General features: G+C 33.5%; 1 long non-coding RNA gene across 1 annotated transcript in view; it reads right to left on the bottom strand.

Moving 5' to 3' along the window:
- Positions 1 to 1539: 1539 nt before the first annotated feature.
- Positions 1540 to 12734, bottom strand: part of LOC307187232 — a 150248-nt gene continuing 139053 nt past the window's right edge. The window contains exon 4 of the long non-coding RNA XR_013828560.1: positions 1540 to 1615. This is a non-coding gene — a long non-coding RNA (uncharacterized lncRNA). The remainder of the gene's footprint in view (positions 1616 to 12734) is intronic.

Below are 12734 nucleotides of genomic sequence, written 5' to 3' on the forward strand. Positions count from 1 at the left end.
GGCCCATGTTGCTACAAATACCACACTGTAAGGTCCCATTTTCAGAGTTCAGAAGAGGAATGGGCAAAACCCCTTCTGATTGGACTTTCCCCTCAATTAACCCCACACCTCTGATGGGGCTTTCAGAAGAGCTGGTGAAAGCTTATGACACTTATGTCTCACTCTTTGCTTTTTTCTCCACCTTGGTATCTTTTTTTTCTGACTTTACTGGATAATAAGGGACTCTCATTACCCTTCCTCTTCAATCTACCCCAAACTCCTCTTCCAACATAGTTTCCTGTGCCTTCTCTGCACTTTGGATAATATTAAATATCTATGATTTGAGTCAGATAGCCTAGTTATTGATATTGGAGTCTCAGCCATCTAGGAACTAGTGTTTAATTCAGACAAATAATATCTATGTCAAAAAATTGCTTAAAACTCTTCAGTGATTTTTCTTTTCACTTGAGTTAAAATACACACCTCCTACCACAACCTGTAGGGCCGGGTCTCCCCCTCCCCTCCCTCTTCCAATCTCATCTCAACCCTCTCCCTCAGGGTACTGCACCCTGACCACACATATCAAATCAAGGAGGCTGATTCCCAAGGGTCTTTTTTCCTCATTTTCTTTTTCTGGATATTGGCAGACCCAGTTTATTCTTGTCTTGTAGGTCTCAGCCTAAAAACACATCTCCAAAGAGGAATTCCCTGGCCTGCTTATTGAATGATCTTGAAAATGACCATCCAGCCCCTCCAGCCATTAGTTTCTAGCACAGCACCTTGGTTCTATCTCTTATGGAACTTACGACAATTTGAAACTGTTTTGTTTGTTAGTATATTTGTTCACTGTCTGTTTCTCAATAAAAAAGAAAATGCATGGACCAGAAACTGTGCTTATCTTCTTCACCATTTTATGCCTAGAACTAAATAGTGTCTAGAGTACCGTAGGTGCTCAATAAGTAAGGAAAGGATGAATGAATGAATATATGTAGATGTGCTAAGAGTCATCATAAAATTGCCATTGCCTTATGTACCTAGATTATTTATACTTCTGGGAGTATCACAAATTCCATAATTAATATAGAATGATGATACTTAAGAACTGTCAAAAATCTTGTGATGTTTTTACCTAAGGATATAGTAGTCTTCAAAAAACAACTATAGGACATGTATTAAAAAAGAAAGAAAAATCTTTAGGACTTGACTATATATTTTAAACTAGCATCTTGTTATCTAATTATGCATTTGATTACCACAATTTGCAGTATATCCATTCTTCATTGTACTTTCTTTTACATAAAACGTCTGTTATCTCTGTTGCACAAATCTTCTGGACATTCTCTTAATAAATGATAGTTAATAAAATGTTCTGTCTCTCATCTATATAAACACATACATATGCACACACATTTATGGCATTTTTACTAAAAAAATAAATTTATACTGAAATGGCATAAAGACTGATTATTCTATCCAGGTATATTGGCACTATAATAGAAGATAATTGCTACCTGATGCTGTTGGTATCTTATAATGAATCACATAGAAGCAATTCTCCTTTCAGGTAAAGCTGCAGAAGAATGACTGAATAATGGCTGTTTCTTCATTATCTCCTTTTTCTACTTTTCTTCTTTTTCTAGGAAAAAAATAGAAAACATGTTATTAAAAGACCAATTACATTACTCAGTTGAAATATATATAAAGATAAACTCACAAGAAGCAAGATTAATAGAATTTTGTCATTAGGCTTGCACTGTAATTTTCATTTAATTGTCCCTTATTCAGATTTAAATCTTTGTTTTTCTCCTATAGCTCAATTACCTACTTAGAAAGTCATTTTACTCTATATCAGAAACTATTATTTCTGTAGGGTTTTTCTTTTAATTAACCATTGCTTTATGTGGGTTCTAGATTTTTAGTTTGAATCTTGAAACACTAGATTTTACAAGTATTGGGTTGCATTGGAAGTTAACGATTTTAATCACTCAGTTATATTTTAACTTTTTCGGTGTTTAAATTTCTATGGTGTTTTTCTCTGCCTGTATTCTCCCTTCCCCTCTTAAAACAAAATCCCAGTTTAATCTTTGCTCTCACATGATTCAACAGAACTGAAATTTAACCAAGAAAAAAATAACAATATTGAGACAAACTTGTCCTATACTGTAACAATATGTATTCATTAAGGAAAATGTATCATTTTTGCTTTTTATTTCTAGGTGTCTTATAGCTTATTCATTTCCCACAACCTTGTTTGAAAACAGAACATGCAGATATTAAATTTTTTATTATAAATATCACTAATTTTATTTTCTTTCCAAACCATACTGATTAAAAACAGAACTTCGTTCTTTATTCCCTTTCAAAGTGTATAAACACATTTATTTTATAAATAACACATGGAGTATTAATTTCTTCACAACCTCCCATGGTCAATTTAACCATAAGATGAGTCATATTACCTATCTTCCATGAATGTAAGAACTATGGTATTTATAGGCTAATTCTCTGTGTTTTATTTGTGTCTCGTTGTACATTATAAACTTGGTACATTTGTGAAAAATAGCTTTTACTGATTTTTTCTTCATTATTTCTTTACTTCCAGTAAAAAATTGACACAATACAAAAATAGGTAAAACTCAGAGTAGATTGCTTTGTACTTGGAAGATTTTCTTTAGGAAGATTTTCTTTAAAACAAGTTAAAATTCCTGAAAATACTAAAGCTCTAATGCTATATGCTAGGATATTAGTAAAATTCCATATTTTATAAAAGTTTTCACATGATTGAGAAAAATCTTAAATCATATCAAGAACACATGAACTAATTTTGCTCACTGAGTAATTGAGACATTGACTAGTGAGGTTAGATTTACCTTTTTATTCTCAAATAATCTCTATATGGGATTGGTAAAAATCTGATTATATTTTATTCTTCTCTAATTTTTTTCCCTCCTCCTCCTCTTTCTTTCTTTTATTCTTCCCATCCTTCTCTTTGTCTTCTTCCCCTCACTTTTTCTTTACACTATTTACAATGAGGAAGACAGCACCTCTATACCCTCTGACTCAGTGTTTGATGATACACCTTGACAATCACCTACACTATTACTCTTCATCACTAGAGTAAGGAGTAATCCCTGTTGGGTTACTCATTATTGCTCTAGTGCTCTGTATACAGAGTTTGTTTGTTTGCTCCATTTAGCTATGTTTTACTTACATAAAATTAATGACATATTTAAATAATTTAAATGGATTTAGTTGTATTTATGTCCCCAAATTTTGGATTTTTTATTGCTATTTTGGATGGGATCATATAAAATTGGTAAAGCAAATTTTATAAAGATAGGTTACAAAAGTTGTAAATTATCATTGAAAAATTAAATTAATACAGGGGTGTATAAAGAAAAAAAAGTCAAAGTTCTTCCCTTATTATCTTTAACTTTTCTCCCAGAGGGCAATGCTGAGAAGTGTATGCTTCCATAAGAATTGTTATTTGAATATACAGAGATGCATCCATACAACTATAAACACAAAAATATACATTTTGAAGCAAAAACTGGGTCAAAGAACACATATTGTTCTAAAACTAGATTTTTTAAATGAATAATTTTCATGGATAGCTATACTCTTAAATTATTTTAAAATTAAATTCTTGGAACAAGTCTATAATATAGGTAAAGCAAGTAATAAAGATAGTATATCAATATTATGTCAACTCATACTATTGACATTATATGCATTTTATTTTTAACTATAGAATGGAGAAGAAAAAGAAAAACAGAAGCCTAAGACTATTAAACAACATTAAATTGCAATTAGGCAGTTTACTTAAAATCTAAGTTTTGTGACTTAGTTTCTTCACTTGACAAATATGGGATAAAGGTGGGAACATACTGGTCTAGCTGATGTCTGATGAACTGTACTAATAGCACTCCATGGTTCTGTAATAATGGATATACACTCAATAGTAGTAGTCATGATAGCAATAGTAGAATAAGTAAACTGTACTGTACTTTATTAAAATATCATTTATATTTTATTGTTTTACTCTCTAACACCATATACAAAAATAAACTCAAAATGAGTTAAAGACCTAAATATAGGACACTATAAAACTCTTAGAGGAAAACACAGGCAGAACACTCTGACATATATCACAGCAATATCTTTTAAATCCATCTCCTAGAGTAATAGAAATAAAAGCAAAAATAAACAAATGGGACCTAATTAAACTCAAAAGTTTTTGCACAGCAAAGAAAAGCATAAACAAAACAAAAAGACAACTCACAGAATGGAAGAAAATATTTGCAAATGATGCGACTGACAAGGAATTAATCTCCAAAATTTACGAACAGCTCATGTAGCTCAATATCAAGAAAACAAACAACCCAATCAAAAAATGGGCCAAAGACCTAAATAGACATTTCTCCAAAGACATACAGATGGCCAAGAGGCACATGAAAAGATGCTCAACCTTGTTAATTATTAGAGAAATGTAAATCAAAACTACAATGAGATATCACCTCACACCAGTCAGAATGGCCATCATCAAAAAATCTACAAACAATAAATGCTGGAAAGAATGTGGAGAAAAGGGACCCCTCCTACACTGTTGGTGGGAATGTAATTGATACAGCCACTATGAAGAACAGTATGGAGGTTCCTTAAAAAACTAAGAATAGAGCTACCATATGATCCAGCAATCCTACTCCTGGGCATATATCTGGAGAAAACAATCATTTGAAAGGATACATGCACCTCAATGTTCACTGCAGTGACGTTTACAATAGCCAAGACATGGAAGCAACCTAAATGTCCATTGACAGATGAATGGATAAAGATGAGGTACATATCAATATATACAATGGAATATTATTCAGCCATTAAAAAGAATTAAATAATGCCATTTGCAGCAACATGAATGGACCTGAAGGTTATCATACTAAGTGAAGTAAATCAGATAGAGAAAGACAAATATCATATTATATTGCTTATATGTGGAATCTAAAACAAAAAGATACAAATGAACTTATTTACAAAACAGACTCACAAACTTAGAAAACAAATTTATGGTTACCAAAGGGAAAAGGTTGGGGAGAGGGATAAATTGGGAGTTTGGGATTGACAAAACTATATTTAAAATAGATAAACAACAAGGACAGACTGCACTGCACAGGGAACTCTGCTCAATATTCTGTAATAACCTAAACAGGAAAAGAATTTGAAAAAGAATAGATACATGCATATGTACAACTGAATCACTTTGCTGTATACCTGAAACTAACACAACATTGTAAATCAGTTGTAGCCCTATATAAAATTTAAAAAATTGTAAATATATCATTTAAACTGCTGCTACCCAAGTCAGCAGTATTCTAAATAGAATTGAACTTTGTCTTTCATGTAACATTCTAAGCTGGTACAGTGACTCTCATCATCAAAGCTGTCAGAGATCTAGGCTCCTGTTTTGTTGCTCTGCCATCCTCAACAGGCAGCTTCCATCTCATGGTCCAAGAAGGCTGTTCTGCCTCCTGTTGCCATGGCCACATTCTAGCCAGCCAGGTGAATAAAACAGGAAATGGAATGCTGTCCCCCTCCCTTTAAAAGCACTGCCCAGAAGTTGCATACACTTCTATCTACTCCATTAGCCAGAACTTTATCATATGGTCACACCTATCTTCAGGCAAAGATAGAATATGAAGTATTTCTCTGTGTTTAGCAAAAACTTCTATTGCATAAAAAAAGTTGTAGCTAGATATTGGGGACAAGTTACATTTTTCTCACATATAAACAGCTTATAAAGGATTTTAAAATGCATTATTGTATTTGATAAAGAGATACCATAAGTAACCAGTAATGGATACCTTTTAATACTCATGAAATCTATTATTTATAAAGAAAAATGATGTGTCTAAGAGGTTCTTGTATTAAATATCAGTTTATTCTCTTTCACCCTGTCAATATATCTTTGTCTCACAAATTTCCTGTGACTATTAAATGCGTTATTATATGTGAAGCCTGTAAAAAATGCCTTGACTCTGAGTGCTGTCTGCAATTATTATTATTTGAAAAGAACCTATTTTTTTCTCAGTTTGTAGACAAATTCAAATGTACAGTTAGCAAATTGGTACTTTCCAGTCAAAAAGTATACATAAAAATAATTTTCTTCTAACAATGAAAAGGACAATGCCCTGATTCTATTGGTGCAAAATATCGTTTATGATAGGTAAGGATAGAGAACATATATTTTGAAATGATATGTTCACATCTTCAGGGAAACAGCTTGTTTCCTTATTTAAAACCATGACTATGACTATTAATGAGTAGACAGCACAAAATAAAGGCTCAGAAGTTTTTACAAACAGGTATGTAATTAATGTACATAAAATTTGTCTTTATAGAGAAAAAGTGCATATTAAGTAAATCTAATCAAACACAAGCACAGCTAAATTGTCTTACACTTGCCTAAGACAGGCACACACCTGCTTAACAGAAGGAATAAAATGTCTTGTCCCTAAGAAACTACTGCAGTTAATCATGTATAATATTTTTTTAATTTAATTTAATTAATTTATTTTTTTATACAGCAGGTTCTTATTAGTTAACTATTTTATACATATTAGTGACTATTTTATTTTTGAACATTTCTTTTATCCAAATCCAGAGCAGCACCTAATTAGAATATAGAACATAGTGATACCATAGACTATTACATTTGAAATGGTTACATCTGATCCTTATCTCAACTTTTATGTTCATATAGCTGCTTAATAATGTAGATATTTAATAAATATATTTAAATTTTATTCTGAAATAATACTTTATGTAATGGACTAAATAAAGCCAATAATGCCCCAAAGAAAATTGTATAGTGTAAAATAGAATGAAGGTCAGTTCATTTATCTATAAGTTTTACTTTAAATTATACATATGAATTTTTACAAATCCCTGATGTTACAAGTCTAAAAGTCTCATGTGTTCTGTACATTAATGAGTGTAAATTGTTTTCATCTCAAACTAATGGGAATTAAAACCTTAATAATGTTTTCATCAATACATCACACTTTTCCCATCCTAGTTTAAGATTCTTTCCTAAATTTTGTCAATCTTAATCCAATTTGGAATTATTAAATAAAAATAACATGCTAAGTAAATCTGTTTATTTGTTATGCAGTGCACTTTTAATCTAATAGTATTGCATCTTAACAGAACACATGACACCATTCTAGTGTTTCAAATTCCAAATTATACTTAATAAAATTTTATAACAGAAATGCTGAGAATAAAGAAAAATTAAGTGAATACTGATATTAGAAATAATAGGAATAAAAATGGATCAACTTCCTACAAGCAATTTATATCTAGGTTTCAAAAACTTTAAAAAGGATATTTTATTTGACCCAAGACCTCTACATTTAGGAATCTATATTATAAAAATAATCAGAGACATTGACAATGATATATGTTCAAGGTCAGTTACCTACTAGAAATTATAATAAATAAAATAACATTTTATGTATTTATAATACATATGCTTTATGTATAGTTATATATTAATATTATATAGTATATAAAAGTTGAAAATAGTTTAGATATCCCAAAATAGGGACTTTCTACTACAACAGTATGATGAAATATTCAGCAACCACTCAATAATGGTGAATTTGAAGAAATTTCACTGACTTATGAAAATGTTCATGAAATAAAGTTAAGTGACAAAACTGTAAATATTTCCCTATTTTTAATATATTCATACATTTTTATCTGCATATGTTTTTCAGTTATGGTTGTCTATAACAAATCTTTTTCTCTGAAGCCTAGGGCTCCTCAAGCAAATGTCATGTTATAATGAAATTTTTTTGGTCTCCAGTCAACAAGAGAAATTCAAGCCCAGAAGACTTAGATATCAAGTTGGTTTAAGGAATTTGGTTACCATATAACCAGCTGAATTTAAAGACCAGCATAAGTTTAGAAACGTTAAGTGTGTGATTGGGTTTTAGTTTTACGTTTGAGGAGGCCTGGGGGATTATTTTGCTCTGGAATCCATAGCTCCTGGACCAACTTTGATATGATCAGGAAGTGTATTTCCTATTGCCTTACCACTCTTGGCCAGTGTAAGAACTAGACCCAGCTGTCTCCATAAAACTGAAGGCCCCCTGACCAACTTTCTCTGACAGTCAAAAGTAAAAGGATCTGCACTGACCACTGGACTCAAGACACCATTTCATATCTAGACCTGCTGATATAAATGTGGCTCCTCCTTTGGTCAAACAAGACAGAAAATTGTTGGGTTCCCTCTACTCACTCTTCTATGCCATTAGTAAAGCGTCCTGGAATAGTAGGAAATTGCAATTACTAACTCTCTTTGACTAGATATCTTGGTCAGTTTGATTTACTGCTACCAAATACCATAGAGTGAGTGGCTTAAACAACAGACATTTATTTCTCACAGTTCTGGAGGCTGGGAAGTCCAAGATCAGGGTGCCAGCATGGACAGGTTCTTAGTGAGGGCTCTCTTCCTGCGTTGTAGACAGCCCCCTTCTCACTGTGCCCTCACTTGGCAGAGAGACAGACAGCTATAGTCTCTTCCTCTTCTTATAAGGATACTAACTCTATCATGGGGGCCCTACCCTTATGACCTCATCTAAACCTAATTACTTCCCAAAGCCCCACCTCTAAATACCATCACATCACGGGTTAGGGCTTCAACATATGAATTTTGTGGGGAGGGAGGGGAACACAAACAGTCCATAAGACTAGAAATCTTCTTTTTTTTCCCCTCAGAAGAAAGCTGGGAGCTGTCAGTGAAGCTTATATATATTTTAGCAATAGACTTTTGAGTTCATTGTAAAGGCTTAGGAATTTCGAGAAAAAGAATCTGCTAGTGACTGCACTTCTGCACCTAGAAATCATGCACTTAATCATATAATACATATACACATATAGATGGATGTAGAAGTAATGGAAATAAATCACCAACATGTCTCTTGGAAGTGGGATTGTAAGTAAAGAATTCCCCTCTTATGCTTAAAAATATTATTCTGTTATTTTTTTTGCAAAAACTTAATCATAAAATATATGTAGTTCTAAAGATCTGGTGTCTAGTACAGCCATCAAAGGCTGAAGATTTGGACCTAAGTCTATGGTAAAAGCAACCATGTTAAAGAAGTGATCCATTAAATAGATTATAATCCTATTGTTTCTTTGTATCTCAGGTTTTATGTGAAAACATATCAAAGAATGCACTAATTTATATCATGTTAATGCTAATTCAACTCAGAATTCTGTCTCTGACAGTGGTAATGAGTGTCACTTCCCACATTATTATAGTACCTCTAGCTTCACTTTTGTAGACAAAGTCCAATTGAAGTAAGACACATTAAAAGATGTTAGATGTGTCCATGGTGTTTACCTGTCATTGAATCATTACCTGAGTATTGAATCTTCAATTCAATTTTATTCCATATTTAAATATAAAGGCTTAAATTTACTTGCAGTATGTTCAGATATATAAAGAAAAACATTTCTTTATTATGTCTTTAAGTTATTTGATCTTCCTCTTGAACCTCCTGAACTTTGGGAGAGGGGAAAAGTCTTATTCAGTAAATCACATACACTTAGCTCAATGTGGTAATGGAAAGTCACTTTAAGCAAAATGCTCAATTTTCTCTTTTCACTTCTTTCCTCCTTTTCTTACCCAAGATGGCGTTTGACTTATAAGAGGGACATTGTACTAGTGGAGAAAAGTTTCTGCTGTTGCTGTTAATCATTGTGGCATTTTCTGGTCACTTTAGCCACCTCTCTCCTAGTATTTATCCAGTCACCCTGTCTGATGAGTGCTCATCTTGTTGCTCCAGTATAATGTATGGACTAGCCCGCCTCTCTAGAATTTGACAGAGCCTTCAGCACTCATAGGTGACAATCCTCTCTAATGCTCTACCACACCTTCTGTCTAGACCCTGGCCAAGAGGTCCTCTCCTCAGCCTCTCCAGTGTCTTTGGAAGGCTCTAGCTGCTTCCTGTGCATCCCATCCCCAAGGAGCCTGGGAGAACCTCCAAGTCCCATCATACAAGACAGGAACAAGAGGCAGTTTTAGGACAGTTAAACAGTAAACCTTCCTTTCCTTAATTACACTGAGATGCCAGGTTTACTTGCTATGGAGTTGCTCTCCAAGTTCATGCAAAGGCATGGCTGGGGGGGTAAGAATTGGGGGAAAAAACAAGCTAACATTAAAGGAAATGTGTCCAAATCTTAAGTCTTATACTAATACTTACACTAATCTAATACTAATACTAATCTTATATTAATCTAATGAGCAAAAGTCTCTTTCCTTTTTTGTTTCTTTCAACTCCTTTTTCTTATGCCTTCCTTCCTCTAGGCTAAAACCCCCAAAAAGTGAAGATCAGAAACTACTGGTCTTATTCTCTGCCTCTCTTTTGGATTTATTCTTCCTATTACTATAATTTTTCAGTACCTGAAGGAGCCAGAATCTCTTTTTTGATGTTTGTTTTATGCCATATCCCACTACTGTTTTCTTCCCCCGGCTCTGGTCCTACTCTAGACTCCTGTATCTCAATGCACGGTAGCACTATCCATCAACTAGGCATGCCAGAAATCTAGGAAGCATCCTCGACACCTCTTTATTCTTCATTCCCTACATCCAACTCTACCAAGTAATTTTGACTCTTCATTTTAAGTCTCTCTCAGTATTATCCACGTCTCCATTTCTACTGCCCTCAATATCCAGCTCTGTGTAATAATAATCTCCTTCCCCCAGCATTATTGAAGTAGTCTCCTAATTGTTCTCACATCTACTTTTTTTGCCTGCCACAAATTAATTTTGTATTCTGCATCTAGAGTGTTCTTTAAAAACCTCCTGCTGTATGAGACTTTCCATACCTAACTCCTGTCTCATCTTCTCATTTTCCCTCCTCACTCTCTGTGCTGCCCCATATTGACTTTCTTTTCCCCTCCTTGTTCTCAGGGTTTCAGGGACTAGAATGGTTTCCTTCATTGTTCCTGACTCACTCTCATTCTTCAGATCTGAACTCAAATAGAATTTCTCCAAGGAAACCTTCCTTGAATTTATTAGGCTAGATCAGGTACTCTTACAGATCACTCTAACTTTTCTTCAGTGCAAAATAGAGGTTATAATTATGCAATTTTTTCTTTGATGTCTGTCTCCTGTACTGTCTTTATTACTATATTTTTACTAGTCCTAGCATCCTACTAGAGTGATTGGATATGGTGGGTGTTAAATAACTATTTGTTAAATAAATCAAGTGATATTGACATGATTTTAAATTTGATTGGATATAGAATATAAAAAATATGGAGAAGTCAGAGATGATTGTAAGTAATAGAAGGCTTGTATGCATGATGTTCCTTTGTCATACATTAAATCCTTTGCTTTCCCAGTCATAGATATTAGAGAAAAGGGTACACTTCTTAAAATAATTTTATTTTGATCTTCACTGAGTTACAATTGGCATTTTATGAGATATTTTGAGGTTTATCATGAACTTTGTAGATTTTTTGATGATGGCCATTCTGATCTGTGTGAGATGATACCTCACTGTAGCTGTGATCTGCATTTGTCTAATAATTAGTGATGCTGAGCATCTCTTCATGTGCCTCTTGGCCATCTGTATGCCTTCTTTGGAGAAATGTCTATTTAGGTCTTCTGCTCATTTTTTGATTGGGTTGTTTGTTGTTTTGATATTAAGCTGCATGAGCTGTTTGCATATTTTGGAGACTAATCCTTTGTCAGTTTCTTTGTTTGCAAATATTTTCTCCCATTCTGAGGATTGTCTTTTCATCTCATTTATGGTTTTCTTTGCTGTGCAAAAGCTTTTCAGTTTAATTATGTCCAATTTGTTTATTTTTTTCCTTTTTATTTATTTATTTTATTGATTTTTTTATACAGCAGGTTCTTATTAGTTATCTATTTTATACATATTAGTGTACATATGTCAATCTCAATCTCCCAGTTCATCCCACCAGCACCACCCCCTTCCCCTGCTTCCCCCTTGGTGTCCATATGTTTGTTCATTTATTTATTTTTGTTTTTATTTTCATTACTTTAGGAGGTGGTCAATGTTCATTGCAGCACAATTTACAATAGCCAGGACATGGAAGCCACCTAAATGCCCATCAACAGATGAATGGATAAAAAAGATGCAGTACATATATACAGTGGAATATTAGCCACAAAAAGGAACAAAACTGGGTCATTTATAGAGATGTGGATGGACCTAGAGTCTGTCATACAGAGTGAAGTAAGTCAGAAAGAGAAAAACAAATATTGTATATTAACACATATGTGGAATCTAGAAAAATGGTACAAATGAGCCTATTTGCAGGGCAGGAATAGAGACGCAGACATAGAGAATGGATGTGTAGACATGGGAGAGTGGGGTGGGATGAAGTGGGAGATTGGGATTTACATATATACACCACCATGTGTAAAACAGATAGCTAGTGGGAATGTGCTGTAAAGCGCAGGGAGCTAAGCTCGGTGCTCTGTGGTGACCTAGATGGGTGGGATGGGGAGGGGAGGGAGGTCCATGAGGGAGGGGATATGTGTATACATATAGCCGATTCACTTCATTGTACACCAGAAACTAACACAACATTGTAAAGCCACTATACCCCAATTTACAAAAAAGTACTTGAAGAAGTATTCAAATTATTATAGCAAATCCCAATTAAGATAGATTTGACAGTTGCTAATAAACTCTTCTTTGCTTACTTTCCCCAAA

This window comes from Stenella coeruleoalba (assembly GCF_951394435.1).
Source record: "Stenella coeruleoalba genome assembly, chromosome: 5".
Lineage (NCBI taxonomy): Eukaryota > Metazoa > Chordata > Mammalia > Artiodactyla > Delphinidae > Stenella > Stenella coeruleoalba.